Source organism: Acipenser ruthenus, unplaced genomic scaffold (assembly GCF_902713425.1).
Source record: "Acipenser ruthenus unplaced genomic scaffold, fAciRut3.2 maternal haplotype, whole genome shotgun sequence".
NCBI lineage: Eukaryota > Metazoa > Chordata > Actinopteri > Acipenseriformes > Acipenseridae > Acipenser > Acipenser ruthenus.
The window spans coordinates 1-25,199 of NW_026707508.1; the positions used below are offsets into that span (position 1 = coordinate 1).

Below are 25,199 nucleotides of genomic sequence, written 5' to 3' on the forward strand. Positions count from 1 at the left end.
CCCTGCTTCACTGAAGCCAATAGTTTCAATTCCAATCGCAACCTCTAGATGGCAGCATAACACCACAAGCTCTACATAATTTAAGCTGATTTGCTATCGCTGCGAATCTCGCACACTCTAAACTTTCTATCAATTCCTGCAGTTCGTTGTCTTTCCGAAGGATTCTCAGTCCCCTCCTGCCTCAACCTCTTTTGCTACATATATTAACTTGAATTTTTCAAATCCAAACCCTTCCCTTCAAGGATCTGGTCATGAAGCCATGCTTATCAGCTTTCTGAGATGTTAAGAATCCACTGTCACATTAATTTTCCAGCTTCCCTGCATCAAGCCATTCCTGCAACCTTCTTGCTCCCGGATTTGCACTTCCTCATTTGCCCCCAACTTCATTAAGGCACTTAATACAACTTTCAAAGTCCATTTCATTCAATTTGAGCTTCCAGGCACATACGGAAACTATGTCCTACGATTATCAACATTTCAGTCAAAGCGTCCTCCTACACCGCAAGACAATACACTCTTAGACTGCTCCTGATCAAATCAATAGGTTTTGCAGCAGCCTCCGAGGAACGCATTCTCATCCTCTCAGGTTCTGCAGCGGCCTCAGATCGATGCATTCTTCATCTCTGCCCAAAGGCAGCCCCATCTCTGACATAATCTAAAAATGCCTTAACTCTCAAATACCAATTTCCACTGCATTCAGCAGCTCTGCTCTCTACAGAAGGCCACTGCACACTACTGACAGCAGTCCATCGTTTACTCCCTCAGATCTATGCCCGTTCAGCAGATCTTGCCTCTACTGTTAATATTATTATTATTATTATTATTATTATTATTATTTATTTATTTATTAGCAGACGCCCTTATCCAGGGCGACTTACAATCGTAAGCAAATACATTTCAAGTGTTACAATACAAGTAATACAATAAGAGCAAGAAATACAATGACTTTTGTTCAAGCAAAGTACAAGTGTGACAAACCACAATTCAATAATACAGCAGATAATAGTGATAGTGACATCAGGATATGATTAAATAGTGATAGTTACATCAGGATATGATTAAATACAAAGTACTACAGGTTAAACACTTGGCAGATTACAGTATTCTGAAGTACAGGATTAAATGCAGTAAAACAGGGGGCTGATAAGAGCAAAATAAAGCTCCCTCTTCAGATCTGCTCACTATTGCAGCATACAAAAGTGGCTTTAGTTTACTGTTTAAATCTGCAACTGCTCTCCTCTAGAGCTTCCAACGCTCCAGCTTTCTTCCAATACCTGGATCTAATATATATATATATATATATATATATATATATATATATATATATATACGGCATGCTTGATTTCCTCAGCAATTTAGCCTCTTGCCCGCTCATCCTCTCAGATACTACAAGCTTTAATACATGGTACGAGACTGGAAAACTGATTTATGAATTATGAGTCTCACTCCCCGGCTGTCCGGGTCGGCCTCTTGTCTCAACCACTGCCGCCCGGCTGTTCCTCGCCGGCCTGAGGGGACCCCCGGCCACATCCTATTCTTCTGCTGCTTATGTGCTAAGTCTTCCAGGCCTCACCCTTGCTGTCCCATTTCCTCTCTTCCATTTCAGCCCCCTCATGCAGAAGGCCGTGTCTCCACCTGCCGAACGGGCCCCGACCGAGGGGGGGGGGGGTTTCTCTGTTTTCGTCTCTCCTAAACGGATCCGAGACACTTTTCCGAAGCTCTCAATTGCTAAAAAATATAAAAAATCTCCCTCTGTGCTTCTCAGAAGGCATACGATGGAGGGCGCACTGCAGTTTTTCAGTCGGGAATATTACAAATTAGCAGACTGCTTTAAAATACACATGTAGGGCAGGCGACTCTGTTACAAAGAATTGTCACACTGTATGTATCTCCATAATGCGTTGGGACTAAATACGCAGATATATTAAAAGTACTTGGTGAATGCAGGCATCGATCCCGCTAGTTCTCGCATGCTAAGCAAATGCTCTTCCATTTGAGCTAATTCCCCTGAATTATGTCAGCGATTCTCATAGGCTACATCACAGCTTGATACGAGCAATTCAGATTGTCAGATTTTTTATTGGCAATGTAGTCTCTGCCATTTGCGAATTCAAAAAATAAATTGATTAACTAAATATTAGAGGTATGTTTTCAATTTCTTCAAAAAGTAGTCTCAGCTCGTTGATTCAGTCGCTTTAAAATCCACCTCTGTGTCCCGATGCAGCAGCGCTGTGTGCTGTGGCTCGAGCTTGTTTGACGAGGCAGGCAATGCAAAAATGCCAAAACTTGCTTTTGTATCACATGACAAACTTAAGGTCTGCTTTAACGACTTGGCTGTCTCAAGTTTGTATTGTTAATGGAACACCTCGTTTATGGAAAACATGTTTTGAAGGGATTGGTCTCGGTATCCACCAGGAGGAGTGGGAGTGTTTTCTTCTCAGCACCGAGCTGACAATGAGTGTTGTTTTCGGGCACCTGCTCGCTGCTAGTGATGACACTCCAATCTTCAGTCGGGGGTTGTTGAAGGAAGGGGACACATTTTGAGTGCGTATCTCATACTGGTAGAAACGCAGAAAAAAGAAACCATCAAGCCTACAATTGTTCAGTTGTTTAAATCAATAAGCAAATTTCAAATTGATCATTGCTAATGTTAAAACAATTTAAGAACACTTTAAATAGGCATTGACTGATATAACAATATAGTAATGTGATTTGCACTACGCAGGACTAGATGAGCTTAAATAAAAACATTACATTTGAAAATAACTTGTGCTTATCCCCACTTACAAGGAAAGTGTCAAACTTTGTATTCGTTCTCATAACGTGTTAGAAAATGTAAACAGCAGTTGGAGAATGCCGAAGTCGATCATCCTAGCATGTTAAACGAGGACATTTCTCCTGTAAGCTGCGTCTAGTAATAGATTGTTTATACTGTTCTCAATGGTCCGCATCCCAGCCTGAGACCACGATCCAGTGGTAGACGGAGATGTTTTTAAAAGTAATATGTTATTTGGAATATTAAAACAATCTTAAGTTAAATAACATGTTTGGACACAAAATATTTTTCAGTGACTTCAACAAGTAGTCTGTTTACAACAAAATACAATCTGTGTTAGGAACACTATTTTAGTCTGATTTAAAATGGAAATTAAAATGGTATTGAGTGCTGACAAGAGTTTGGTGTCAGCTGTTGATTTCATTGAAACAATCTTTTATATTAAATGAACACATTTATTCCTTTTAAAAATAAGTAAAAATGAACTGTCAGAAGTGGGATTTGAACCCACGCCTCCATCTGGAGACCAGAACACACATTTCGTTGGAAAGACGGAGTCCTTGAGTCTGGCGCCTTAGACCGCTCGGCCATCCTGACAAGCTGCGTTTATTGCAGCAGAAACCCGCATTATTTATTTCAGCACACACTAGGGTTCTCGTATCAAGGACAGAATGGGCCATGAATGATGTAATGACAAGTGTAAAAAAGAAACTGATTGAAGCCAACCCAAAAAAGTAAGATTATTTATTTCAATATCGTTATAGCTATAAACGATGCACACATTTTACAATAGCAATTGCTATATGACAATGACCAATGAGTAATTTTGTTGCAATTGAGAGGAACGGTAGTGCCTCACACAAGTTAGAAAAACTTGTTTGAAACTTTCGAGAGTCTCTATACAGCTCAAAGAGTTTAGCTATTTTTACCATGTTGCAGCAGCAAGGGTGTGTAGCGACTATTCAAACAGAAAAGCTAAATAACTGGACATCTACCAATCCTGTGATTCCACATGTTAGTCAACGTCAAAACATACCAGGGTGTGCAAGCAGTTTGATATCCACACCATTTATATTAAACACATTATTTATGTTTTAAAACAGCACATATCGAAGGAGGGAAAAAAATAATACAGTGGTTTGGACTTGAAACATGACGTTCTTGAAGAGCACACGACCTTGAAATGGGTTCATTTTTTAAGCTTACATCCAAACCTGACCAGCTTTCGCTAACATGTTTGGACACAAAATATTTTTCAGTGACTTCACCAAGTAGTCTGTTTACAACAAAAATACAATCTGTGCTAGGAACGCTATTTTAGTCCGATTTAAAATGTTATTAAAAACGAAGTGTGTGTATTTGTTCTTGGTCTGTGATATATATGGTCTGTGTTTATAGATCTTGGGACGTTGCACCAAGTAGTCGTGGCCAAGTGGTTAAGGTGATGGACTTGAATACTGCTGGTGTCGTGTCCCTTTTTATGTCTTCGTTGTTAATTCTTAAAGGTCTGTTAAGCTTAAAGGTATCAATTATTACTTGCTGTACTTTAAATTTCTTCCAAACTAGTATTTGCAAACACGTTAAAAAATGAAATAGAGATAAAGAAAGCTTTGACCTCGACGTGATTTGAACACGCAACCTTCTGATCTGGAGTCAGACGCGCTACCGTTGCGCCACGAAGTCCTGGCATAGTGTAGGTTTGTTATGCAATGCTAGATTGTACAGCAAGCATGCCAAACACATAGTAATGCCGACGCTGATACTAGGAAAACACTCGGTATCACCAGGGTCATGGGAAACAGCCGACTCAATACGTGTTCGTAGCCAGCAGGGCTATGAAGTTGTCGGAAGTGTGTTTGATTCTTAGCTTTAAAAGTAAAGAAAACATAAAACAATGCGATTTGCTTTTATAAATTTCATTATTTGAAACGTGGGCATAAACACAGTTGTACTGGCTGGGAATCGTCTCTGGTCAATTACTTGGAAAGCACCTATGCTGACCAATATATCACCAACGGGGGAAAGCTGGCAGTACTGAGTGACACAGAAGACGGATTCTCTCAGCGCGTCTCCTCTGAATGCGCACTGGCACAAAGGGGCTTTGATCGTCTAATGACGAGGCAGAATGCAATAATGTATTGGGTTAATTTACCAACAAAAGAAACATAAATACATGTTAAATGGCCAAGAGCTTGTGAGAAAACTGCATGGGACACAGTAAACACAGATCTCTGCGTTGCATTGGAAAGATTAAGTGGAACAGTTGAAAAGAAGCTGGATAAATTTGGGGACATCATCTACGCATATGGAAGTCAGAGGTTTGGAGTTGAAAAAAGGAAGGAAAAAGTACAAACTATTCCTGGAAAGTCTAGACGGCAGCAGGAGATTGAACGCTTAGTTAGAGAAAGGAGACAGCTGAGGAACCAATGGAGAAGAGCAGAACAAAGTCAGAAGGAGGGACTCAATCTCTTACAAAGGGTCATAAAAGATAAGCTTGCAACATTGCGCAGAGCTGAGCGCCTACGGAAACGCTACAAAAAGGAGGAGCGTGCGAGAGCTAACTTTTATAAAGACCCATTCAAATTTGTAAAGAAGTTATTCACCAGTGAGAAGAATGGCACACTAAAAGCATCTAAGGTTGAGCTGGAGAGATATTTGGAGGAAACACATACAGATTCAAAAAGGCAGGAGCCTATGTCAATTCCGTCAGACATCCCACCTATCAATCCACCAGAATACCAAATGGAGGACTGTGCACCTAAGTGGAAAGAAATAGAGCAAGCTGTGAAAAAAGCAAGGGCTTCATCATCTCCAGGGCCTAATGGAGTTCTGTACAGAGTGTACAAGAGTGCTTCAGGAGTTCTACGAATTTTGTGGAAATTGATGAAAGTGGCATGGGAAAAACAGGTTGTACCAAGAGCATGGCGCCGAGCAGGTGGAGTCTTTATACCTAAAGAAAAAGATTCTACAAGCATCAGTCAGTTCCGTCCCATTTCCCTATTAAACGTAGAAGGCAAGATTTTCTTCAGCATTATTGCTCAGAGATTGTCAGCTTACCTATTAAAGAACTGCTTCATTGACACTTCAATACAAAAAGCGGGCATTCCAGGTTTCCCAGGTTGCTTAGAACACATCAATGTGATCTGGCAACAAATTCAATCAGCTAAAAAGGAGAGGAAGGAGCTCCATGTGACATTCCTGGATTTGGCTAATGCATATGGTTCAGTGCCACATGAACTACTTTGGGCAGCATTTGATTTTTTCAGTGTACCGATGACAATAACAAATTTAGTGAAAGCCTATTTTGGAGATTTGCAATTCAGTTTTTCAACTTCAGAATTCAGCACTACATGGCAATGCCTAGAGGTTGGAATAATGGCAGGATGCACCATTTCTCCACTGGCTTTTACCATGGCAATGGAAGTAATCATTAGGGCATCAAAATGGGTAGTAGGAGGAGAGCGCTTGGCTTCTGGAATGCGACTACCACCAATTCGAGCATACATGGATGACATGACAACCATGACTACAACAGTAGCCTGCACTAATCGATTATTGAGCAAATTAACCAATAACATTGAATGGGCACGAATGCAATTCAAGCCCACTAAATCAAGGAGCATCTCTATAATTAAAGGCAAAGTAGTAGATAAAACATTCTTCATTAATGGTGAGGCAATACCAACAGTGTCTGAGAAGCCAGTGAAGAGTCTTGGGAGATGGTACGACGGGGATCTAAAGGACACAGTTCGTGTGGGAGAAGTTAGACAACAAGCAGTGGAAGGGTTGAAGAGCATAGACAGCTGCGCTCTACCAGGTAAACTAAAACTCTGGTGCTTTCAGTTTGGTCTACTGCCGAGGTTGCTGTGGCCACTGACTGTGTACGAGGTTTCTTTGACAACAGTAGAGAAGCTGGAAGCTTTAATCAGTTCATACATCAGGAAATGGTTGGGAGTTCCACGCTGCCTCAGCAGAGTGGGACTTTATGGTAAAGGAATACTGCAGCTACCAGTCTCCGCTCTAACCGAGGAGTTTAAGTGCGCCAAGGTCAGACTGGAAATGACATTAGTAGAGTCACACGATAAATGCGTAAGGGAGGCAGCACCTGTGTTGAAAACTGGAAGAAAGTGGGCGGCAAAGAAAGCTGTGGAAGATGCAAAGGCTGCCCTTCGAATTGGTGATATCATGGGACAAGTTCAGCATGGAAGAGGGGGTCTTGGTTTCAGTTCAACTCCTCCTACATGGCACAAGGCGGCCCCAGCTCAAAGAAGGAAGCTGGTAGTCAACGAGGTGCAAAAGTAGGAGGAGAGGATGAGGTGTATAAAGGCCATTTCCCAGGCCAAGCAGGGAGAATGGATGAGATGGGAGAGTGTGGAACAACGCAAGATTGGCTGGCAAGACTATGGTCAATGGAACAGAGCAGGATCAGTTTCCTCATCAGGTCAACATATGATGTTCTCCCATCACCACAGAACCTAAACCTCTGGGTAGGAGAGGATCCCTCATGTCCTTTGTGTTCATCACCTGCAACATTAAGGCACATTTTGACAGGATGTAAGGTGGCTCTTAGCCAAGGACGGTTTACTTGGCGCCATGACCAGGTGCTGCAATGTTTGGCCTTAGCATTGGAAGACAAGCGTAACATGACCAATAAGTTGCCACCTGTTCCATCAAAACATTACACACAAAAGACAACATTCCTCCGCCCAGGAGAGCAACCACCAAGAAAAGGTGTTAAAACCAATCCTCGCCCAGGACAACTGGAAGCTGCTAGAGACTGGAATATGCTGGCAGATGTTGGTCAACGGCTTATTTTTCCACCTGAGATTGCCACCACTAACCTTCGACCAGATATTGTCTTGTGGTCTGGATCAGCACGCCTTGTTCACCTGGTAGAGTTAACAGTGCCATGGGAGGATGCTGTAGATGAGGCGTATGAGAGGAAGAAACTGCGGTATGCTCAACTAGCCACTGAAGCGGAACAGCGAGGATGGAGAGTTCGGGTTTACCCAGTGGAAGTGGGTTGTCGAGGATTTGTGGCACACTCTACAACCCGGTTTCTCAGAGACGTCGGATTCAGTGGCCAAGAGTTGCGTCGCACAGTGAAGAACTTATCTGAAGCAGCAGAGAGGAGCAGCAACTGGCTGTGGTTGAGACGGAAAGATTCTGGCTGGGGACAGGTAAGTAAGCTGGGCTGAGTTGAGTGGGGGACGGAGGGGGGTGATGCTGGGACGCCAGAATCACCGTCGAGCCCTCTTGAGGTGTCGTGGGCTAGTCGACGAAACACTGAGGATGGAAGGTGCCCACTTGAAAACCCCAGAGATGTACCCTACTTAGCTCAATCCAGACGGTTGTCATGCTGATGCGCTGGGGAGGCCGCACTTTGGTTGATCCCCGGAGCCAGCATCGCAGCCGTTGTGTGTGCTGATGCGCCAGGGAGGCAAAATAAGCTGATCCCTGGAGCCAGCATTACACTTCAGCCATTAACACCAGACAGAAGGATATCTACATCATCATATGGAAGGAAACGTAAATGGATGGAGACGCATATGGATCACATTAGTTTACTGTAAAGCTACGTCTTAGTTGGTGCTTATCTTGGCGAGAGCCGAGTTCAAATCAGCATGAAATTTTAACATCTACTCTCGTGTAATGGAAATCATGTGTATGTATTTTTTGTGAATTAACTATCTTGCTTCTACGATGGGACCAGAGACCTTACATCCGCAATCTAATGATCGGCCAAACCCAGAACTACCTTGTCTTGACCAGGGAGTCATATTGTAAAAACAAACTGCAATGGTTCCACTGGGGATCGAACCCAGGGCCTTCTGCGTGTAACTCAGACGTGATAACCACTACACTATGGAACCTTCTCAGAACGTGAGTTTTGTGTTTGAAACGCATTGGCAATTATTAACATTACTATGAACAAGTGATATACTAGAAAGGAAACCGAATCAGACACCGTCATGCTGGGAGTAGGGAAGTTGTTTTCCCCTGTATTTGTTATGACTATACTTTCAGGGATCATTTCTATAGTTTGTTTCTAGTGAAATGCGTTTCTAAAGTGTCTGGTTTCGCTAACCATGATGAGGACTTACAGTGTTTTCTTCTGAGCGTGAAGCGGGTCTTGAATGCTGCTTCACTGTAGCTGTTCTTGATCATTGATGACCGTTCTGCCCTCTTTTGAGGGTGGAGGAAGAAAACAGGCTGAGTGGTTCGCGACATTTTATAAATGGTAAACAAAAGATAAAAAGGCGTTTTATATTTGTTAGCATTGTGATATGTATTACAAAATAAAGTTTCATAAAGATAGAATATATTATCTAGTTTAAGTGTGTAGTGTTTGGAAAGCGGGTTATTAATATTAAATAACAGTGGATTCTTGTGTTTTAAGCTATGCCTAGTGGAAGAGAAGTTCATTACATGCATTTGCAGTCCGAAACTGGAGCAAAATAATCTATGTTACACTCACATTTTGGTGCATGTGTCGGTTTAGCTGGAAACAGTATTTTCTTATTAGAAATGACTGTTAGTATAACAAGGAAACTGCAAGCAAGGACTAAAAACACCAGAATGAGTATGAGCTGGCTGAGGTTGAAGATGAAGGGCGTCCTTTGTTGAGGGTAAAGTGGATAAATGTCATTGTAGAATGTCATCTTTCAATGAACTGAAAACAAACACGGAACAGTGCAAACAGTTATTCAGTACTTCTCGCTGACCAGAACACTAACGCTGTCTGCAAACGTCATTGTCTTTGTTAAAAATAAAGACAGGAAAATCAAATCATGGTTTTTAGCTGGTTGTTTTTTTTTCACAAGAATGTTTTCATATAGACTAGTCATTAAAATGTGCGTCCTTGAACAGCTTCTGATGTGTTCAAACTGTATACTACTTTATCTTTATCATATTTTAAAAAATATTATATTTAATATTATTCCAGCCAAAATATGATAAACCATCGCGTTGTGGAAATCCCGTGGATTACATTATATATATACAGCTCTGGAAAAAATTAAGAGACCACTGCAAAATTATCAGTTTCTCTGTTTTACTAATTATAGGTATGTGTTTGGGTAAAATGAACATTTTTGTTTTATTCTATAAACTACTGACAACATTTCTCCTAAATTCCAAATAAAAATATTGTCATTTAGAGCATTTATTTGCAGAAAATGACAACTGGTCATATATATATATATATATATCATAACACAACTAAAAACTTACCTACCTTTTATCCAGTGATCTCGGTATATTGAGCAATTGGAATTTATTAAGATCTCTCGGGGGAGCAGTGATGTGCATGAAAAGATGGTGAGTTTTGATCCTTTCTCTTTTTATAGCCCCCTCCAAGATATCATAAAGGATGATGTTATATTTACTTAGCTTGTCAGGAAATATCTGGGGAATTTTGGTGGCAAGATTTATGTAAATACTTTGTGCCCACCCCAGTGTCTCTGTACCCGCTTCTTCAGGAAATCCACAATTCACTCTGAAGCAAGAACTCTGCTCAAAGTGTTCTTTGTCTTTTTCTCGTAGGAGCTGAAGGCTATTGGTATGCATTGTGCTGTAGTGTCTGGTGCGGTTTTATCCAGTTGTCTTAAAGCAATACTGTATTACTGAATAGATGAAGTATATGCTATTTTGTTTTTACGATTTACTAAAAAAATAAAAACACTCAAGAATTTTGACTCCATTAACCGACCAGCCGGAGCAACGCACTTAAAGGTATTTTATTTATAAATGCTAATAATTTGCATTGAATGCAAAAGTAATGATATGTATGTTTTCAAATAGGAATTACAATCTGACACTGGCATGCTATTTTTGGGCTGCAGGGCGACTGAATTCCAGAGATGTAGGCTTTAAAGGTAGTGGGGGCTAAGTGAAGAGAATCCCTTGCATGGGCGATGGAGGCTACAATCCGCTGTTCATTAAATCGGAATGGGATGTATTTTGATTTGAGTGCAGAAAGTTGTAAATGTTTTCCATCCAGTGGTAAATGAAGATTTGGTCGCTGGAGCAGCTGGACCTGAACAAATATATGAAATCGACTGCTGAGTTGTTTCTAAAAAAGAAGGCAGAGAGATGAGATGCCGACCATCCTGTTAGTTAATACGGGATTGATCGGCGGTCTGTTTGGAATGGAAAAGATGAACTTTTAATCAGAGGTTTGGGTTTCACAACTCCAGTCAGTCATTCTCCTAATAGTGGAACTCCTTAATTCATAAATCAAACACATTACCAGTCTCGTACCATGTATTAAAGCTTGTAGTATCTGAGAGGATGAGCGGACATATGACTAAATTGTGATAGAAAGTTTGGAGTGTGTGAGATTCGCAGCGATAGCAAATCAGCTTAAATTATGTAGAGCTTGTGGTGTTATGCTGCCATCTAGAGGTTGCGATTGGAATTGAAACTATTGGCTTCAGTGAAGCAGGGTAGCATATATTTTGTTAATGCGATTAAAATCCTTGTCTATGTATAAAACATTTGCTTTATAACAGTTAGTGATAATATAAGTAAGTAAGTAAGTAATTAAGTATGGAAGAGGAGCCTGCAATATTTAGATGTCACAATTCGGCGAGTTGAAGCTCTCATGTTGCAAAAGCGCAGCAGCAGGAGCCAGAAGGTTGCAGTCGTGAGGCACAGGCTCGCATTGCCTGTTAAAGCTGCCTGGTCGCCATGGCAACTTACCACTCCCAGTAGTGAGGCGCCGGTGTGAAAGAGTTGCAGAGAAACGGCCTGCAGTGAAAGGAACGAACAAAAAACAAACACAGACAAGGAAGCGGAAACAGTGCTGGGTTAAAGAAAAAAGAGAGAGATAGACAGGAGGGGCAGCCAATAACATATGTGGAGCAGAGCTGGCCATGCCCTAATAATTGACGAGGCGAGCGCTGCATTGTGTGATTGGCTGGAAATACTAAAAGGAGGCTGAACTGGGATCAGCTTCCACCCGGAAGAGATCGTGGGCGCTACCGTGCAGGACGCCACGGAGGGAAGGAAAGACAGGCTAAAGAAAAGGATAAAGGATAAAAAAAAGCAGCGCAAAGAGCGAGAGAGCCCTCTACGCCATCCACCGAATTACACCTAAACGCTAACATTTATTTAAACGAGGAACTACAATTAATTAGAGTTCAGAGATTTAGACAAAGAAGCTACATGCCACTCTTGTGTGCAATTCCATTCTAAAACATAAATAATGTGTTTAATATAAATGGTGTGGATATCAAACTATCTAAAACATAAATAATGTGTTTAATATAAATGGTGTGGATATCAAACTGCTTGCACACCCTGGTATGTTTTGACGTTGACCAACATGTGGAATCACATGATTGGTAGATGTCCAGTTATTTAGCTTTTCTGTTTGAATAGTCGCTACACACCCTTAAAAAGTAGACGGAAGAAGGAGGAGAATAACAATTTCACCTTAGTTTGACGACTTATACCTCATTGTGTATAAGAGATATGTACATTTTTTTCACATTTGAGGTAAGAAAGTTTCAGTCTTTTGATACGGATACAGATGGTAATTCTAAGTGATTTAGTTTTGCCGCTGCAACATGGTAAAAACAGCTAAACTCTTTGAGCTGTCTAGAGACTCTCGGTAGTTTCAAACAAGTTTTTCTAACTTGTGCGAGGAACTACCGTTCCTCTAAATTGCAACAAAATTACTTATTGGTCATTGTCAAATAGCAATTGCTATTGTAAAATGCGTGCATCGTTTGTAGCTACATCGATATTGAAATAAATAATATTACCTTTTTGGGTTGCCTTCAATCCGTTTCTTTTTTACCCTTGTCATAACATCTTTCATGGAGCAACAGTTGGTATGTGCGTAAACCCAATCGGGCCTTGATACGAGAACCCTAGTGTGTGCTGAAATAAATAATGCGGTTTTCTACATTAACAAATACAGCTTGTCAGAATGCCGAGTGGTCTAAGGCGCCAGATTCAAGGACTCTGTCTTTCCAAAGAATTTTGTGTTCTGGTCTCTGAATGGAGGCGTTGGTTCAAATCCCACTTTTGACAGTTCAATTTTACGTATTTTTAAAAAGAATACATTTCTTTACTTTACTAGAAAAGATTGTTTTAAGGAAATCAACAGCTGATACCAAACTGTTGTCAGCACTCAATACCATTTTAATTTGCATTTTAAATCCGAATAAAATAGTGTTCCTAACACAAATTGCATTTTTGTTGTAAACAGACTACTTGTTAACCTCACTGAAAATATTTTGTGTCCAAACATGTGTTATTTAGTTTGATTGTTTTAATATTCCACATAACATATTACTTTGAAAAACATAATATATTTTTTAATACAGTCCTATTTGAGTATTTAAAATATGGTTATATTCAAATGCCAGCAACGGTGTGTTAATTTAACGAAGCGCCTAACGCCGCTCGGAACGTTCGCATTTTTAAATCCTAACGGTCTCTGCTCAGCGGAGTGGAATGTTCTCGAGCCGGTTGCCTAGCAGCGTCTCCCCCTCCTTCTCTGCACCGCCCTCTCGCCCTCTCTCGTTGCTCCAGCTAGGAGTTCAAATTTAGCTTTGTTATATTAGCGCAATTCTTTACTAACTTTTACAAATTAGCTTATTAGAGGCTTCGTGTTTTTAAGATGGTTCAGGTGCAGTCCGGGCAGACTGACTGGAGCATCATTACAGTATACCGCACTGCGCTCAGCTTTGTGTGGCGGCTGATACACAAAATAATGAATGACTGTTCATTATTTTGTGGCATAGAAACATTTTCAAGATCGCAGTGGTGGTAATGTCACGGGTGTCGAATGTGTTGATTATTATTTTATTCAGTATTATCACTTATGATTTTTGAATTTTAATTGAATTGGTTTTCCTGTTTTTGCATAGTTTGTTTATTTGAATTATTGTTTAATTTTTGAGCGTTAGATGCATTTTAATGTGTATTTGTTCACTTAACCATACGTCATCCACTCTCTGGTCCACACCTCCTCTTAGGGCTCCTGTCCAGACGCCTGTTTGGACAGCCCTCTCCATAGGGTGCTGCGCTTCAGCTGAAGGCCTCAGGAGAGATCCTGATATCCTGACATAAACCACGAACGCAAAGGTTCTTGTCAGTACCTCTTTTCAAATGTCTTCAATCACCAAGTTCCGCAGTCCTCCCAGAGTGAGTCCACGAAAAAAAATAACAAAACAAAACTGACACTGTCCGTGCACAAAAAAAAAATCCAACCACTCGCTGTCTAATCTCGTCCTCTTTATGTTCGTTTATTATTATTATTTATTTCTTAGCAGACGCCCTTATCCAGGGCGACTTACAATTGTTACAACATATCACATTATTTCACATACAATTATCCATTTAGGTTATTGCTGGAGCAATCTAGGTAAAGTACCCTGCTCAAGGGTACAACAGCAGTGTGCCCCCACCTGGGATTGAACCCACGACCCTCCGGTCAAGAGTCCAGAGCCCTAACCACTACTCCACACTGCTGCCCTGTTTACTTCCCTCAGCTTCTCTCTCTTTCCTATTCCGGTATCTCCTAGTTCCATGCTCCCAGTCTTTGTTCCTCGCCCTTTTTCTTCCTCAAAGCCCTTCTAATTCCAGGTGTGTACAGGTACCTGCAATTGTTTGGGGCTGGACCTGAGGTCCGTGTGCACCGTGCTTGTGATAAACAAAACAAAAAATACTTTAATTACGAACTCCGTTTCACCCGTGCACCAAACAAAATAGACAAATAACAATCAACACAGCAAAAAACACAGTGCAAAGCAAACCGAAAATTATGAAAATTATGAAAAGAAAAAAAAAGCGATCTAAATAAAATATTCACACACGATCTAAATAAAATATTCACACAATACTAATTAATACGTGCAGAAAATAAATAAATAAACACAGGCATATGATTCCCAGCCAATACAACTGTGTTTATGCCCACGTTTCAAATAATGAAATTTATAAAAGCAAATCGCATTGTTTTATGTTTTCTTTACTTTTAAAGCTGAGAATCAAACACACTTCCGACAACTTCATAGCCCTGCTGGCTACGAACAAGTATTGAGTCGGCTGTTTCCCATGACCCTGGTGATACCGAGTGTTTTCCTAGTATCAGCGTCGGCATTACCATGTGTTTGGCATGCTTGCTGTACACTCTAGCATTGCATAACAAGCTGGCATTACACCTGGATTTCGTGGCGCAACGGTAGCGCGTCTGACTCCAGATCAGAAGGTTGCGTGTTCAAATCATGTCGAGGTCAAAGCCGCCTTTGTTTTTATTCCGCACTATTTCATTTTTTAACGTGTTTGAATTTGACTGTTTCCGGACATTTATTTATACAATTTAGCCTATACAACATATTGATTGTATAGCGATCAAACAGATATTTATTATATTGCGATTCATTTTTATGTTTCATTTGATACAGCACAATAAACTAAAGTGAATCCGAAATTACTGTTGACCAGTCTTCATTGACACAGTTAGGTAATAAAGTCATATTAACACTTCCTTGCATGAGATAGTGAAAATGTGCGTAACCTTTCAGTCAGTATTTTAAATTCATTTGGGAAGGTTTAAGAGTGTGAAGAAGTTTAAATATGTTGCGTATTTGCGCATTGGGAACTTTGCATAATGATGTTTTTATTAATGCCACTTTCTTACGGACAGTAGTCAGGGTGATGATACAAGACCAGAGCCAATAAACCTGTTATTTGCTTGTCCTTTCACTACCATATTCTATTGTGCTTGTTCAGAATACGCGTGAATCCTGAAAACATCTTGTTAATATATAAACAAAGCCAGCAGTCACTTTATTGATCACCCTGTGGATTAACCGCTATTGGAATACAGATGATTGTGTTAAAGATGTTAATAGACTTTCAATGTACACGTTTTAGAGCTAAGCGTTTGTTGAGACAGTTCAAGCGCTGCACTTTCAGGCAGCCAGTTCCAGTGTTTGCCTTTTGGACTTACTCTGGAAGGAATACAACAAAAAAAAAAAAAACATTTGTTGAGAACCGCATTTGGGGGAAAACTTAACAGTTTCGAAAAGCATTTGTAAAGGCATCGGATTCTATTATGGTGTTGCCGAGCTGTTGAACGTTTCTCATTACAGGTTTACTGGATTGCCAAAAAGAATGCTATCTCGAAACATCAATCTTGTCAAGCCGAAATAGCTCAGTTGGGAGAGCGTTAGACTGAAGATCTAAAGGTCCCTGGTTCGATCCCGGGTTTCGGCAAACAACAAGACGATATTTGTTTTGTATTATTTTGAACTAAAAAAACAGAGCTCATTTATTCTTCATCGTAATTGGATGAAATAACTGCGTATCAGAGTGCCATTTTCTAATGTGATTAAGAAATGCAAAAAACATCGTCCCTGGGTGGGCTTGAACCACCAACCTTTCGGTTAACAGCCGAACGCGCTAACCGATTGCGCCACAGAGACCAACCTGTTAAGCCGCCAAACCATACGGGAGTGATGAGCAAGGCGAGATGCTGCAGAACGTGATCGAGGGAGCAGAAATCAGAACCTGAGATCACATCTAAGAAGAAAGCAACACGGGGCAGGAAAGTCTATGTAATCCTTTATGGCAGCACAGCATGTGTCGTTTTGTTAGATAACACCCTGGGAGACAACAGAGCAGTGTGTGTAAATAGCTACAATGGAAACCATATACTTACGACTTAATTTTGATACAGAACTGTGGTCATGTGTAATCTGTTTTCATTATGATAATAAAGCTACAGTTCAGTGGATTATATTTGGAATCTTTGCTTCTGTCATTCACTATTTTCTCAAATAAGATGACAAATTAATAGCTCAGTTGGTTGCAGTGAAAGAAACGAGCACCAGTCAGCCCGGCTAGCTCAGTCGGAAGAGCTTGAGACTCTTAATCTCAGGGTCGTGGGTTCGAGCCCCACCTTGGGCGTCCTTTTTAAATACAAATTGAAGATGTTTCTTCGAGACAACGGAGCAAAGTCTGATTATGTTCACATTGTATACAGTATTGCAACAAAATTACTTATTGGTCATTGTCAAATAGCAATTAAAATGCATGCATCGTTTATAGCTATAACGATATTGAAATAAATAATCTTACTTTTTTGGGTTGACTTCAATCCGTTTCTTTTTTTTAGAATTGTCTTAACATCATTCATGGAGCATCAGTTGTTATGTGCGTAATAAACCCAATCGGGCCTTGATACGACACCATAGTGTGTGCTGAAATAAATAATGCGGTTTTCTACATTAACAAACGCAGCTTGTCAGAATGGCCGAGTGGTCTAAGGCGCCAGACTCAAGGACTCTGTCTTTCTAAAGAATTGTGTGTTCTGGTCTCTGAATAGAGGCGTGGGTTCAAATCCCACTTCTGACAGTTCAATTTTACTTATTTTTTAAAAATAATACATTTCTGCACTCAATACCATTTTAATTTCCATTTTAAATCGGACTAAAATAGTGTTCCTAACACAGATTGCATTTTTGTTGTAAACAGACTACTTGTTAACGTCACTGAAAAATATTTTGTGTCCAAACATGTTATTTAACTTGATTGTTTTAAAATTCCAAATAACATATTACTTTGAAAAACATCTCCGTCTACCACTGGATCGTGGTCTCAGGCTGGATGCGAACCATTGAGAACAGTATAAACGATCTATTACTAGACGCAGCTTACAGGAGAAATGCCCTCGTTTAACATGCTAGGATGACCGACTTCGGCATTCTCCAACTGCTGTTTACATTTTCTAACACGTTATGAGGAAGAACAATATTTTTGTGTCCAAACATGTGTTATTTAATTTGATTGTTTTAATATTCCACATAACATATTACTTTGAAAAACATATATTGTTTAATACAGTCCTATTTGAGTATTTAAAATATGGTTATATTCAAATGCCAGCAACGGTGTGCTAATTTAACGAAGCGCCTAACGCCGCTCGGAACGTTCGCATTTTTAAATCCTAACGGTCTCTGCTCAGCTGAGTGGAATGTTCACGAGCCGGTTGCCTAGCAGCGTCTCCCCCTCCTTCTCTGCCCCGCCCTCTCGCCCTCTCTCGTTGCTCCAGCTAGGAGTTCAAATTTAGCTTCGTTATATTAGCGCAACTCTTTACTAACTTTTACAAATTAGCTTATTAGAGGCTTCGTGTTTTTAAGATGGTTCAGGTGCAGTCCGGGCAGACTGACTGGAGCATCATTACAGTATACCGCACTGCGCTCGGCTTTGTGTGGCGGCTGATACACAAAATAATGAACGACTGTTTAAATAAATCACATGTATTGCTTTTTAATGCTAAAATATGTATCTGGTATTCTAAGTATTATCAACAATTAATAATTCAGCTCTATTCATATTCAGAATGTAATACAGTATTAAAACTATCAAACTGACTGGAAACATGGAACACATTAATTGCGATCGATTCGATACCAACAGGATTACATAAGAGCTGTTGTGTATAGACAATGTCATAAACGCCGAAATGAACACGGGCGGTCTTTATTAAGGGCTGACTCGTTTAGATGTTCGAGAGATCTAGGTGTACTGGACAAATCTACTGGATTTTTTCCAAATCGTAAGTGTACCGCCTGTGGTAATACATTTAAAACTAAGAAAATGTACAAGCCATACAACGATAAAAAGAGTACAGTATCTTACAAGTGATTGTGCTTCAGCTCATGTCATTAATGTGATTTCTTGTCCTAGCCATTTGCAATATGATGGTAAAACTACTAGACAGTTACAATTGCGCATTAATGAGCGAGCATAAAAGTTCAATTAGGAGAAAATATATTCAGCCACCACTAGCTAGACATTTTGTAGATGCCAAACATTCCATTTCAGATCTTAAGTTCTGTGGCATACAAACATTTTCAAGATCGCAGTGGTGGTAATGTCACGGGTGTCGAATGTGTTGAATATTATTTTATTCAGTATTATCACGTATGATTTTTGAATTTTAATTGGATTGGTTTTCCCTTTTTTGCACAGTTTGTTTATTTGAATTATTGTTTTATTTTTGAGCATTAGATGCATTTTAAAGTGTATTTGTTCACTTAACCATACGTCATCCACTCTCTGGTCCAGACCTCCTCTTAGGGCTCCTGTCCAGACGCCTGTTTGGGCAGCCCTCTCCATAGGGTGCTGCGCTTCAGCTGAAGTCCTCAGGAGAGATCCTGATATCCTGACATAAACCACGAACGCAAAGGTTCTTGTCAGTACCTCTTTTCAAATGTCTTCAATCACCAAATTCCGCAGTCCTCCCAGAGTGAGTCTACGAGAAAAAATAACAAAACGAAACTGACACTGTCCGTGCACAAAAAAACCCCAACCACTCGCTGTCTAATCTCGTCCTCTTTATGTTCGTTTATTATTATTATTTATTTTTTAGCAGACGCCCTTATCCAGGGCGACTTACAATTGTTACAACATATCACATTATTTCACATATCACATTATTTTTACATACAATTACCCATTTATACAGTTGGGTTATTGCTGGAGCAATCTAGGTAAAGTACCTTGCTCAAGGGTACAACAGCAGTGTGCCCCCACCTGGGATTGAACCCACGACCCTCCGGTCAAGAGTCCAGAGCCCTAACCACTACTCCACACTGCTGCCCTGTTTACTTCCCTCAGCTTCTCTCTCTTTCCTATTCCGGTATCTCCTAGTTCCATGCTCCCAGTCTTGGTTCCTCGCCCTTTTTCTTCCTCAAAGCCCTTCTAATTCCAGGTGTGTACAGGTACCTGCAATTGTTTGGGGCTGGACCTGAGGTCCGTGTGCACCGTGCTTGTGATAAACAAAACAAAAAATACTTTAATTACGAACTCCGTTTCACCCGTGCACCAAACAAAATAGACAAATAACAATCAACACAGCAAAAAACACAGTGCAAAGCAAACAGAAAATTATGAAAATTATGAAAAGAAAAAAAACCGATCTAAATAAAATATTCACACACGATCTAAATAAAATATTCACACAATACTAATTAATACGTGCAGAAAATAAATAAATAAACACAGGCATATGATTCCCAGCCAATACAACTGTGTTTATGCCCACGTTTCAAATAATGAAATTTCTAAAAGCAAATCGTATTGTTTTATGTTTTCTTTACTTTTAAAGCTGAGAATCAAACACACTTCCGACAACTTCATAGCCCTGCTGGCTACGAACACGTATTGAGTCGGCTGTTTCCCATGACCCTGGTGATACCGAGTGTTTTCCTAGTATCAGCGTCGGCATTACCATGTTTGGCATGCTTGCTGTACACTCTAGCATTGCATAATAAGCCAGCATTACTCCAGGACTTCGTGGCGCAACGGTAGCGCGTCTGACTCCAGATCAGAAGGTTGCGTGTTCAAATCACGTCGAGGTCAAAGCCGCCTTTGTTTTTATTCCGCACTATTTCATTTTTTAACGTGTTTGAATTTGACTGTTTCCGGACATTTATTTATACAATTTAGCCGATACAACATATTGATTGTATAGCGATCAAACAGAGATTTATTGTATTGCGATTCATTATTATGTTTCATTTGATACAGCACAATAAACTAAAGTGAATCCGAAATTACTGTTGACCAGTCTTCATTGACACAGTTGGGTAATAAAGTCATATTAACACTTCCTTGCATGAGATAGTGAAAATGTGCGTAACCTTTCAGTCAGTATTTTAAATTCATTTGGGAAGGTTTAAGATTGTGAAGAAGTTTAAATATGTTGCGTATTTGCGCATTGGGAACTTTGCATAATGATGTTTTTATTAATGCCACTTTCTTACGGACAGTAGTCAGGGTGATGATACAAGACCAGAGCCAATAAACCTGTTATTTGCTTCTCCTTTCACTACCATATTCTATTGTGCTTGTTCAGAATACGCGTGAATCCTGAAAACATCTTGTTAATATATAAACAAAGCCAGCAGTCACTTTATTGATCACCCTGTGGATTAACCGCTATTGGAATACAGATGATTGTGTTAAAGATGTTAATAGACTTTCAATGTACACGTTTTAGAGCTAAGCGTTTGTTGAGACAGTTCAAGCGCTGCACTTTCAGGCAGCCAGTTCCAGTGTTTGCCTTTTGGACTTACTCTGGAAGGAATACAAAAAAAAAAAAAAAACATTTGTTGAGAACCGCATTTGGGGGAAAACTTAACAGTTTCGAAAAGCATTTGTAAAGGCATCGGATTCTATTATGGTGTTGCCGAGGTGTTGAACGTTTCTCATTACAGGTTTACTGGATTGCCAAAAAGAATGCTATCTCGAAACATCAATCTTGTCAAGCCGAAATAGCTCAGTTGGGAGAGCGTTAGACTGAAGATCTAAAGGTCCCTGGTTCGATCCCGGGTTTCGGCAAACAACAAGACGATATTTGTTTTGTATTATTTTGAACTACAAAAAAAGAGCACATTTATTCTTCAGCGTAATTGGATGAAATAACTGCGTATCAGAGTGCCATTTTCTAATGTGATTAAGAAATGCAAAAAACATCGTCCCTGGGTGGGCTTGAACCACCAACCTTTCGGTTAACAGCCGAACGCGCTAACCGATTGCGCCACAGAGACCAACCTGTTAAGCCGCCAAAGCATACGGGAGTGATGAGCAAGGCGAGATGCTGCAGAACGTGATCGAGGGAGCAGAAATCAGAACCTGAGATCACATCTAAGAAGAAAGCAACACGGGGCAGGAAAGTCTATGTAATCAATTATGGCAGCACAGCATATGTCGTTTTGTTAGATAACACCCTGGGAGACAACAGAGCAGTGTGTGTAAATAGCTACAATGGAAACCATAAACTTACTACTTAATTTTGATACAGAACTGTGGTCATGTGTAATCTGTTTTCATTATGATAATAAAGCTACAGTTCAGGGGATTATATTTGGAATCTTTGCTTCTGTCATTCACTATTTTCTCAAATAAGATGACAAATTAATAGCTCAGCTGGTTGCAGTGAAAGAAACGAGCACCAGTCAGCCCGGCTAGCTCAGTCGGTAGAGCATGAGACTCTTAATCTCAGGGTCGTGGGTTCGAGCCCCACGTTGGGCGTCCTTTTTAAATACAAATTGAAGATGTTTCTTCGAGACAACGGAGCAAAGTCTGATTATGTTCACATTGTATACAGTATTGCAACAAAATTACTTATTGGTCATTGTCAAATAGCAATTGCTATTGTAAAAAGCATGCATCGTTTATAGCTATAACGATATTGAAATAAATAATCTTACTTTTTTGGGTTGACTTCAATCCGTTTCTTTTTTTTAGAATTGTCTTAACATCATTCATGGAGCATCAGTTGTTATGTGCGTAATAAACCCAATCGGGCCTTGATACGACACCATAGTGTGTGCTGAAATAAATAATGCGGTTTTCTACATTAACAAACGCAGCTTGTCAGAATGGCCGAGTGGTCTAAGGCGCCAGACTCAAGGACTCTGTCTTTCTAAAGAATTGTGTGTTCTGGTCTCTGAATAGAGGCGTGGGTTCAAATCCCACTTCTGACAGTTCAATTGTACTTATTTTTTAAAAATAATACATTTCTGCACTCAATACCATTTTAATTTCCATTTTAAATCGGACTAAAATAGTGTTCCTAACACAGATTGCATTTTTGTTGTAAACAGACTACTTGTTAACGTCACTGAAAAATATTTTGTGTCCAAACATGTTATTTAACTTGATTGTTTTAAAATTCCAAATAACATATTACTTGAAAAACATCGTCTACCACTGGATCGTGGTCTCAGGCTGGGATGTGGACCATTGAGAACAGTATAAACCATCTATTACTAGACGCAGCTTACAGGAGAAATGCCCTCGTTTAACATGCTAGGATGATCGACTTCGGCATTCTCCAACTGCTGTTTACATTTTCTAACACGTTATGAGGAAGAAAAATATTTTGGTGTCCAGACATGTGTTATTTAATTTGATTGTTTTAATATTCCAAATAACATATTACTTTGAAAAACATAATATATTTTTTAATACAGTCCTATTTGAGTATTTAAAATATGGTTATATTCAAATGCCAGCAACGGTGTGTTAATTTAACGAAGCGCCTAACGCCGCTCGGAACGTTCGCATTTTTAAATCCTAACGGTCTCTGCTCAGCTGAGTGGAATGTTCACGAGCCTGTTGCCTAGCAGCGTCTCCCCCTCCTTCTCTGCCCCGCCCTCTCGCCCTCTCTCGTTGCTCCAGCTAGGAGTTCAAATTTAGCTTCGTTATATTAGCGCAACTCTTTACTAACTTTTACAAATTAGCTTATTAGGGGCTTCGTGTTTTTAAGATGGTTCAGGTGCAGTCCGGACAGACTGACTGGAGCATCATTACAGTATACCGCACTGCGCTCAGCTTTGTGTGGCGGCTGATACACAAAATAATGAACGACTGTTAATTATTTTGTGGCATACAAACATTTTCAAGATCGCAGTGGTGGTAATGTCACGGGTGTCGAATGTGTTGATTATTATTTTATTCAGTATTATCACTTATGATTTTTGAATTTTAATTGGATTGGTTTTCCTTTTTTTGCATAGTTTGTTTATTTGAATTATTGTTTAATTTTTGAGCGTTAGATGCATTTTAATGTGTATTTGTTCACTTAACCATACGTCATCCACTCTCTGGTCCAGACCTCCTCTTAGGGCTCCTGTCCAGACGCCTGTTTGGGCAGCCCTCTCCATAGGGTGCTGCGCTTCAGCTGAAGGCCTCAGGAGAGATCCTGATATCCTGACATAAACCACGAACGCAAAGGTTCTTGTCAGTACCTCTTTTCAAATGTCTTCAATCACCAAGTTCCGCAGTCCTCCAGAGTGAGTCCACGAAAAAAAATAACAAAACGAAACTGACACTGTCCGTGCACAAAAAAAAAAAAACCCAACCACTCGCTGTCTAATCTCGTCCTCTTTATTTTCGTTTACTTCCCTCGGCTTCTCTCTCTTTCCTATTCCGGTATCTCCTCGTTCCATGCTCCCAGTCTCTTAGTTCCTCACCCTTTTAATACCTCAAAGCCCTTCTAATTCCAGGTGTGTACAGGTACCTGCAATTGTTTGGGGCGGGACCTGAGGTCCGTGTGCACCGTGCTTGTGATAAACAAAACAAAAAAATACTTTAATTACGAACTCCGTTTCACCCGTGCACCAAACAAAATAGACAAATAATAATCAACACAGCAAAAAACACAGTGCAAACATTAGATGAGAAAAGCCCCTTTGTGCCAGTGCGCATTCAGAGGAGACGCGCTGAGAGAATCCGTCTTCTGTGTCACTCAGTACTGCCAGCTTTTCCCTATTGGTGATATATTGGTCAGCATAGCTGCTTTCCAAGTAATTGACCAGAGACGATTCCCAGCCAGTACAACTGTGTTTATGCCCACGTTTCAAATAATGAAATTTATAAAAGCAAATCGCATTGTTTTATGTTTTCTTTACTTTTAAAGCTGAGAATCAAACACACTTCCGACAACTTAATAGCCCTGCTGGCTACGAACACGTATTGAGTCGGCTGTTTCCCATGACCCTGGTGATACCGAGTGTTTTCCTAGTATCAGCGTCGGCATTACCATGTGTTTGGCATGCTTGCTGTACACTCTAGCATTGCATAATAAGCTGACATTACTCCAGGACTTCGTGGCGCAACGGTAGCGCGTCTGACTCCAAATCAGAGGGTTGCGTGTTCAAATCACGTCTAGGTCAAAGCCGTCTTTGTTTCTATTCCACACTACTTCATTTTTTTTAACGTATTTGAATGTTTCCGGACATTTATTTATACAATTTAGCCTATACAACATATTGATTGTATAGCGATCAAACAGAGATTTATTGTATTGCGATTCATTTTTATGTTTCATTTGATACTGCACAATAAACTAAAGTGAATCCGAAATTACTGTTGACCAGTATTCACTGACACAGTTAGGTAATAAAGTTATATTAACACTTCCTTGCATGAGATAGAGAACATAGCTATAGAAATACTAGTTTTGAAGAAATTTAAAGTACAGCAAGTAATGATTGGTACCTTTAAGCTTAACAGACCTTTAAGAATTAACAACGACTTTCAATGTACACGTTTTAGAGCTCAGCGTTTGTTGAGGCAGTTCAAGCGCTGCACTTTCAGGCAGCCAGTTCCAGTGTTTACCTTTTGGACTTACTCTGGAAGGAATACAAAAAAAAAAAAAAACATTTGTTGAGAACCGCATTTGGGAGAAAACAACAGTTCCGAAACACATTTGTAAAGACATCAGATTCTATTATGGTGTTGCCGAGCTGTTGAACGTTTCTCATTACAGGTTTACTGGATTGCCAAAAAGAATATCTCGAAACATTAGTCTTGTCAAACCGAAATAGCTCAGTTGGGAGAGCGTTAGACTGAAGATTTAAAGTCCCTGGTTCGATCCCGGGTTTCG

The 25,199-nt window shown here is 40.0% G+C and overlaps 15 non-coding genes across 15 annotated transcripts; 10 read left to right on the forward strand and 5 right to left on the reverse strand.

The window, feature by feature from the left end:
* Positions 1-2,345: 2,345 nt before the first annotated feature.
* On the forward strand, positions 2,346-2,549 carry LOC131727487 (small nucleolar RNA U3). The gene has a single exon (XR_009322192.1). It is a non-coding gene; the product is annotated as a small nucleolar RNA U3 (small nucleolar RNA).
* A 713-nt stretch (positions 2,550-3,262) lies between these two features.
* Positions 3,263-3,373, reverse strand: trnal-caa (transfer RNA leucine (anticodon CAA)). The gene is made up of 2 exons: positions 3,336-3,373; positions 3,263-3,308 (listed from the first exon to the last, which is right to left on the reverse strand). It is a non-coding gene; the product is annotated as a tRNA-Leu (tRNA).
* A 1,014-nt stretch (positions 3,374-4,387) lies between these two features.
* Positions 4,388-4,459, reverse strand: trnaw-cca (transfer RNA tryptophan (anticodon CCA)). The gene has a single exon. It is a non-coding gene; the product is annotated as a tRNA-Trp (tRNA).
* Positions 4,460-8,576: 4,117 nt separating this feature from the next.
* On the reverse strand, positions 8,577-8,649 carry trnav-uac (transfer RNA valine (anticodon UAC)). Its single transcript has one exon. It is a non-coding gene; the product is annotated as a tRNA-Val (tRNA).
* Positions 8,650-8,787: 138 nt separating this feature from the next.
* LOC117395812 (small nucleolar RNA U3) lies at positions 8,788-8,998 on the forward strand. Its single transcript, XR_004543724.3, has one exon. It is a non-coding gene; the product is annotated as a small nucleolar RNA U3 (small nucleolar RNA).
* A 5,960-nt stretch (positions 8,999-14,958) lies between these two features.
* trnaw-cca (transfer RNA tryptophan (anticodon CCA)) lies at positions 14,959-15,030 on the forward strand. The gene has a single exon. It is a non-coding gene; the product is annotated as a tRNA-Trp (tRNA).
* A 909-nt stretch (positions 15,031-15,939) lies between these two features.
* Positions 15,940-16,012, forward strand: trnaf-gaa (transfer RNA phenylalanine (anticodon GAA)). Its single transcript has one exon. It is a non-coding gene; the product is annotated as a tRNA-Phe (tRNA).
* Positions 16,013-16,147: 135 nt separating this feature from the next.
* On the reverse strand, positions 16,148-16,221 carry trnan-guu (transfer RNA asparagine (anticodon GUU)). Its single transcript has one exon. It is a non-coding gene; the product is annotated as a tRNA-Asn (tRNA).
* Positions 16,222-17,041: 820 nt separating this feature from the next.
* Positions 17,042-17,152, forward strand: trnal-caa (transfer RNA leucine (anticodon CAA)). The gene is made up of 2 exons: positions 17,042-17,079; positions 17,107-17,152. It is a non-coding gene; the product is annotated as a tRNA-Leu (tRNA).
* Positions 17,153-20,092: 2,940 nt separating this feature from the next.
* trnaw-cca (transfer RNA tryptophan (anticodon CCA)) lies at positions 20,093-20,164 on the forward strand. Its single transcript has one exon. It is a non-coding gene; the product is annotated as a tRNA-Trp (tRNA).
* Positions 20,165-21,072: 908 nt separating this feature from the next.
* Positions 21,073-21,145, forward strand: trnaf-gaa (transfer RNA phenylalanine (anticodon GAA)). The gene has a single exon. It is a non-coding gene; the product is annotated as a tRNA-Phe (tRNA).
* Positions 21,146-21,280: 135 nt separating this feature from the next.
* Positions 21,281-21,354, reverse strand: trnan-guu (transfer RNA asparagine (anticodon GUU)). The gene has a single exon. It is a non-coding gene; the product is annotated as a tRNA-Asn (tRNA).
* Positions 21,355-21,765: 411 nt separating this feature from the next.
* Positions 21,766-21,838, forward strand: trnak-cuu (transfer RNA lysine (anticodon CUU)). Its single transcript has one exon. It is a non-coding gene; the product is annotated as a tRNA-Lys (tRNA).
* Positions 21,839-22,182: 344 nt separating this feature from the next.
* Positions 22,183-22,293, forward strand: trnal-caa (transfer RNA leucine (anticodon CAA)). The gene is made up of 2 exons: positions 22,183-22,220; positions 22,248-22,293. It is a non-coding gene; the product is annotated as a tRNA-Leu (tRNA).
* Positions 22,294-24,414: 2,121 nt separating this feature from the next.
* Positions 24,415-24,486, forward strand: trnaw-cca (transfer RNA tryptophan (anticodon CCA)). Its single transcript has one exon. It is a non-coding gene; the product is annotated as a tRNA-Trp (tRNA).
* Positions 24,487-25,199: the final 713 nt, after the last annotated feature.